Source organism: Papaver somniferum, chromosome 10 (genome assembly GCF_003573695.1).
Source record: "Papaver somniferum cultivar HN1 chromosome 10, ASM357369v1, whole genome shotgun sequence".
In the NCBI taxonomy this organism is placed as follows: Eukaryota; Viridiplantae; Streptophyta; class Magnoliopsida; order Ranunculales; family Papaveraceae; genus Papaver; species Papaver somniferum.
Window position 1 is genome coordinate 128,075,566 of NC_039367.1, and position 7,095 is coordinate 128,082,660.

Sequence of the window (7,095 nt, forward strand, 5' to 3'; positions counted from 1 at the left end):
CATGTTGTGTATTTAGACCATTCGCTTGTGTCTTGAACGGTTGGTGAAGGATTTCAATGTCATTGATTCATTTGAGATCAGGACCCCTCGATTGATACATGAGCATGGTGCTTGCAATGCCATCTTGTTTCTGTCAGCCGTAGAAACATCACTTCTGAAACCCTGGTCACGGGACCATAACTGAGGTTTCTCTCAAGAGGGGATTGTAAAGACCCTCAAGCTCGTCAACACTATTAGACCAGTCAAGTGACGAATTAGCCGATAATGACTAGATTAGTTTAACATGAACGTTAATTAATAGAAATTAACCTAACAACAATATAGATACGAAACTAGTATCTTTGAATAGGTCTCGAAAAGTTACGCGGATGGACTGCTCGAACGTGTCAATCGGATACCGACGAAGAAGATATCATCGGATAAATATGAAAGGAAAAGTAGTCTTTTTATCCTTGGACCGACCTGGGCTGCCCGTATCCAAAACGTTGGGTGTAAAAGTAATTGTGGTCGGCCTTATCTTCACCAAACCAAGAAGATAAGTCTTATTTCCTTTCTTTCTTCTTTCTTATTCTTCTTCTTCTCTTTCTCTCTTCTGTTCTTTCTTCTTTCTTCTTCCCGTCGATTTCAAGTCGACGTGGTGAGCTTAATTTGATGTGAGTGATCCACCAAATCATAGTAGTTAGTTGTATTGATGGAGAAGGTGATGTTGTTGCAGTTATTCGGTCACAGGAAGTAGATGATGTTGTAAATCGTGAGAAGAAAACTAAGGTTTCTGAGTAATGAATTGATTGAGTAACTGATGATGGGTTTGATGTTAATTGAATCATAAAGAAGAATCAGTAGTCGAATTTCAACTTCAGTGGAGGATTGGTGAATTAGGGTTTTCATAAATTACTGATAATTCGATTAGGTGGTGATTGAGAAGAATTAAAAGATGGTTGTTGAAGAAAATGATGTGAAGAAGATTGTTATAGTGTTAATTTGGGAAGTTGGTTACAGAGAAGAAGTTCGATTAAGAGTTTTTCAGAGTTATGGTTCATGTGTTCTTCCCCAAATTGGATTTAGGGTTTACTGAGAATCAAAGTTAGTAATAAGGATGAAGGGATTGCTGTTAGTATTGAGAAGAGTTGAGGAATTGAGTCAAGTGAAGAAGAAGTTTGAATTCAATTTCTTGAGTAACACAGAGTTGAGGTAATTATTCTCCCAACAAAATTAGTTGAAGGTTATTATTGAATTTATTAGTTTCTTTATGAATTAAGATTGTGTATTGAATTTTTAAACAGAGGTTGATGGGATTAAGGCAAGTGGTATGTGATGCAACTGAGTTTTACTCAGCTGATAGTGGTAATGAGATTTAAGTGTTGTTACTAGTGATTTAGGTTAAGAAGAGGATACAGACAGTTTTAGTGTTGAATTAAGTTGATTTGGAATTTGATGAACATGAAAGAAATAATTAAAGTATGCTTATGAAGTGCAGTTTCTAGGGTTTTGGTTGTGCAAGTGAAAAAAGGTGGAAATGAGAGTTTGGTAGTGTTATAAGGTGCAGGGATGGAGTGAGATGGTGTTGGTGCTGAGATGTAGTTGCAGGTTCTGAGTTTGTTGGTGAGCTACAAGGTATTGCTGAATGTTGAATTGAGTTACAGTGGTAACTAATTGAACTGATGGTGTTGGAAGTGATATTGTAATGTTTATAAGAATTAGAGTTGGAGATTGGAATTGAAGTGGTAGTAGTCTGAGAATGTATGAATGGTGGTGAAGGGGTGTTGTGTTGAAATGCATAAAGAATTCTTGTTGCAGGGTTATTGTGTGTATGTATTAGGGAGGTTGAGGACTTGGATGGGTTTTGTGATGGGTTCAATTACTGCAAGTGTTGGAATGAGTAGGTGGTTTGTTGAAATGGCAGTAGTTGGTGAAAGCCTGCAATTGCAGACCAAGGTAAGCTTAGCTTACATTTGTAAATGAGTTATAATGTTTTCTTTGAATGAAATGTATAGTGATTATATGAACTTCTATTCTTGAGACGTGGGCCTACTAGTCATCCCAGTCAGTATAGTTGACCCACCTGACTTAGATCATCTGACTGAGTTAGCTCAGTCTAAATCAGATTCAACTCACTGAGTTGATTCATGCGACCAAATGATTGACCAGTTGACCCTGACCAGGGTTTGACCCTTTGACTTGACTTGACCATACTAGACTTTGGATATTGACCTGACTTTGGACGTTGACTGTTAGAGACCGTTAGTTGACTCTAGTGGACCAGTCTTTGTGTAATGGGCCAGTTTAGTGGATTTGGGCTTAGACCTAGTATTCATATTTTGAATGTTTGGACCTCTTGTGGTCCGAATTAGCCTTCGGCTTATTTTACAAAGTTGTAGATATTCATAAGACTTAGATAATGAACTATAAAAACAATCTAATTGAATTAGTAAACCTTATATGTACTAAAGATAGATAATAAAAAGGTGCAGAACCGTAAATGGGCTTAGAATCATTAGATAAACTTGTATAATTCTTGTGTGAGCCATTTTGGCTAGACTCTTAGAATTCTTGTGTGATTAACGGTTAGTCTATATTAACAACGATCGATTCAAAGGATGAACCAGTGGATCGTGGATCTCGAGGTAGGCGTGGCTTGTCGTCAAAAGAGGTGGGAATACTTTTAACTCTTTTGTAACCATTGTTGTTTCTTTTACAAAAGTCTTTGTTTAACAAACTCATGCATTGTCTGATTGTACATTCCATGCTTTATTTAGTTTTTCATTTCGATTGTTATGTTGATTCTTTGAATCTTTCCAAGATTTGGAAAGGACCTGAATGTTTTGTTTGTCATTATGAATTGTTATAGGGAATGAAAATTTCCACTTGTGGTATATAGGATACGCTCCTTCACATTTATACCTACATGAATTCAGCTTTTATGCTTACTACGGGTCATCATTAATGGGTGATATCAATAGTTATTCGGTGTGGAACAACCCGGCATCAATATTTTGCATTGTTTGAAGAAGGAGTTTGTCCATATACAAATTTGTTTATCAGAGTGACTTGGTCACTCTTTAATGTTTGGAAAAACATGTATTGTTTTCCAACTCTTGTTTATGATTACTTTAAAGTTAAATGTTATTCCTACTGGGCACCCCTTCTAGGGATGATGTGCTCACCCATTCCCACTTTCAGTTTCAGAGATAGATCAGAGTTGCGCAGCGAAAGCTTCGAGGAGTCGAGTCCGTTTGTTAATTACTTCGGCTATGTTTATTATGTTGCATATTATATTTGAAATCCAAATGACTATTGTATATTGTATCATTTGAGAGGAGTTCTTGTATATATATTTTTGAGCGGGGCTAGTTTTGGGTTAAGTTTTTTTTTTGTAACAGATTTCTTAATTGAATGTTTAAGTATTTGATTTAGATTCGTAGCGCCTCTTTTTTTGTTAATCTCTTGGATTAGTCAGCTACTAGCTTTGGGGCGATACAGGGATGCTGTAATGACCATGGTTGTATGTCTTGGTGGTAGCATTCCTTTTATGATGAATGATTAGCACATGAGAGTCTAGTGCCACGGGTCTTGGACTGTGAAACTGATCATCATGATCAGTGGACCGTCAGTCCCCAGTATTTTTCTAAGTCTCTCCTTTTCGTTTTCTCTTCTTCTGGCAAGACTTGGATAGAGGATCCAGGTAGAAAAATTGATGTAAAGACCTAGGTGGTCGAAGTTGAAGGTACCTTGATGAAGGACTTAGTTGAAAGACATGGTGGACACCGATTGACTGTGGAAGTTATGAATCTCGTCTAAGAATTGCTGCTTGCATGTTGTATGCTCTGGAAGCTGTAGGAACTCATACGACGTTGGAATTTGATGCTTGACCCCAAATTTTGAATCTAAGAGACTGAGTTATCTCATGAGACAAGAATTACTCAATTTGGAGTTGTGGAGGTCAGCCAACGAAGCGTGCACATTTGCAGTTTGTAATCCCGTACAAAATTTTCAGATTTGATAGATCTGACGGTAAAGGCCATATCTTTCAGCTCGTATGTCCGCTTGATGCACCATTTTGATATGTTGTAGAAGAGACATAGAAAAACATCTTTTGTTCGGGAAGAATTGTCCCATTCCTCACCCATTGGTACGTTTTTCTAAACCCATGGCCTGAAGTGTGTTGTATCTCATTTGTAGAGGTGATGAGAACATCTTGTAGAAGTCTTTGGCTTGTGCCCACCAGTCATGCAAGCTTTGGGAAGACTTTCATGTAAACATATTTTAATGTCTACACATCTTGATACGAATCATTAATGCTCGGATAAGTCCGCTTTGATAGACTTTCGGGATTTCCTATATATAAATAACCGCAATCGCACGGTGTCTACAATGTAGACAGGGGCAAGTACGGGTCGAACCCACGAGGAGCGGTGGAAATACCATAACCAGTATCTCTAATAAATTAACCGACAATGATGTTTTTGTATTTTTAGAATTCAGGATTTAAAAAGAATGAAACAAAAGAAACGAAGATTAATAAAACACAATGAGAAGGAGTCTGTAACTAGGGTCTATGAATTCCACTACTATTTATAATTGTGCACTGAAAAGAACTTTAATTCCAAATATGTATTTATAGCTTTGTTCTATTGCAACACCTATTATTGATATAATTTCCGATCATAAACTCGCATCTCCTAAGTATAGCCCATCAAATTTCTAAGCATGACCTATCAAATTATAATTACGAGAGAATTATCGAGAACATAATTTATAGATTCACAATTATTATTTGCTTCATCTAAGCATAACCCATCAAAAGAATCAACCTAAGCATGGATTATCAAATACTAACACATAAAATTGTAACCTACATGAATTAACGAACTTAGGCTATTAGGCTATTGTGTCGTACAAAGCCGATGAGGCAACAACATGTATTCTTTGTAAAATCAATAAACCATAATTATCGGATTTCAAAATTCAACTTATATAGCCTAATATCAAATTATTCAATATCGATTCAAGTGGTCTTAATGTTAGAAGTAGTTTTCTCCATAAAACCCTAACTACAAGAAGATTAGAACATATCAAAGGGTTTCTTAAAACCCATCAAAAATAATAACGAAAGAGGAGAAACGATTAAACCAATGTCGTCTTCGTCGCCTCTTTTTCTTGAGCTCCAAAACACTTCCGCGGCCTCCTTTTTCTTTACCAGTTTCTGTTCTTCGACTCTCAGCCGCAGCCTCCAGTCTGGTCGTCGGCCTCTCCCCTCGAGTATCTGTTCTCTTGCCTTTTTATCTATTACATTTTGCTGCGAGAAATAAGACCTAGCAACTCTCTGCCAAGGCCCAGTCCACACCGTAATCCAAATTCAAGCCCTAAAGACCATCACTCCGTCTAAATCTCGGCACTCTTCTTAACCGAACAATACCAAGGACCCAAGCACCACTTCTCCTCTTCTCCCTGCACAACTATGATCATGGAAACATCACTAGCTCGACTCCATCTCCATTCATGCAAACACGATCTCATCATCTGCACGCTTCAATGAACGGAACCCATTTCTGCCAGCAGCTTTCTCATTGTATACTCATGAGTACTGAGAGCTGCTCATATTAAGTAATCGCTCACCATCCATCGTTGCCATCTTAACCTCCACTGCCAGTTCAGAAGCAAAACTCAACGTTCACTGTTGATCAGTTGGAATACAAGTATCTCAGCTCAAACCATCTTTTTTTCTCATGTTCTGTGTTTGTTCTTCGACTTAGAACCTTCATGCTTTGACTCCGACACCGAACCAATCTTTCTTCTTCGCAGCTGTTCATCTTCTTCATTGAGAACATCGACGATGACATCAAATGACTCGTGCAAAACTGCTTACTCCTCTCCATCACGTCTGCGAGTTTACCCGAGCAGCTAGCTTCGCTGCTGCCAAACTAAACCAAACCACCTGCACAACATTCTCTCATAGCTTCCATTTGGAACCACAGAAAACCAGCACCAACACCTGCTTCCTTATTTCCTCCATCAACAACAGCTCAGTTCTCGTGTCCGAGCTCTCTATACAACGCCAACATCTCACACAAATCATCTCAGTCACGTCCAAGCTCACCTTGCTAACAAATGTTGGATTTATCATATCACGCCATTAGAGGACTCAAAACCACCATAGCCAACTCCGAGTCATCACCTGCAACTGCAGTTCAAACCATTTTAATGTCAATTCTTCCCGCTGCCGGCATAATCTCGGATCACATCAACACCACGGAAACAACCAGTTCTTGCCACAACCACTGAACTCCATCTTTATTCGGTTTAAATCAGCGAACTCGTTTCTAGCTACAGAATCATCTTCTTATTTCTTTCTCTTCCGTAAAAGGCTCAACACCGATTCATCTTATTCCTTCATATCCAAGTACAGTCACCACCACCGTTAACGAAAAGCAACTAATTCAAAGCTTGACCCCCAACTGCATGCCTTTTACACTTTGCATCGATCCCGACTCTTATCTCGAATGAGCTCCAACTGACAGATTGTGACAGAAAGCTAGACAGAATATGAGCAACAGTTGCTTCGACAATAGAGAATAAAAACTCTTTTGTTTTGATGAAAACCTTCTGCCACGTCCACTTTCTTTTACACCGGATGGACTTGAATAATTAACGTGGGAGCCCACAGGTAACTCTCTTCTTACCGCCATAAGCGGGCATAGATGCTATTTTGCTTCTCATTGAGTCGTTTATCTTCAACTAATCGAATTCGTTTGTACTTTCTACAAAAAACACCAAAGTAGTGTCATTAGCCCAAATATCGAGTCCTAGCTAATATAAATATGGTATAAAATATAGCACTTACGTGCTTATCAACACCCCCACACTTATATTTTGCTAGTCCTCCAGCAAAACAAAGAATATATCCGCTACACAGCTGGATATGAAGATTGTTGTCTGCTAAACAGCGATACGAATCCGCTAAACAGCAAGAATGAGAGATGTCTACTAAACAGCGAGACAGATCCGCTAAACAGCAAGATCGAGTGATGCCTGTTAAACATCTAGACAGAAAGACCCGCTAAACAACTGGTCATAGAAAAATATTCTAAAAATAAT

At 38.4% G+C, this 7,095-nt stretch overlaps 1 long non-coding RNA gene across 1 annotated transcript; it reads left to right on the plus strand.

The window, feature by feature from the left end:
- Nucleotides 1-575: 575 nt before the first annotated feature.
- Nucleotides 576-3,417, plus strand: LOC113316856. The gene is made up of 3 exons (XR_003343053.1): nucleotides 576-1,935; nucleotides 2,597-2,650; nucleotides 3,181-3,417. It is a non-coding gene; the product is annotated as an uncharacterized LOC113316856 (long non-coding RNA).
- Nucleotides 3,418-7,095: the final 3,678 nt, after the last annotated feature.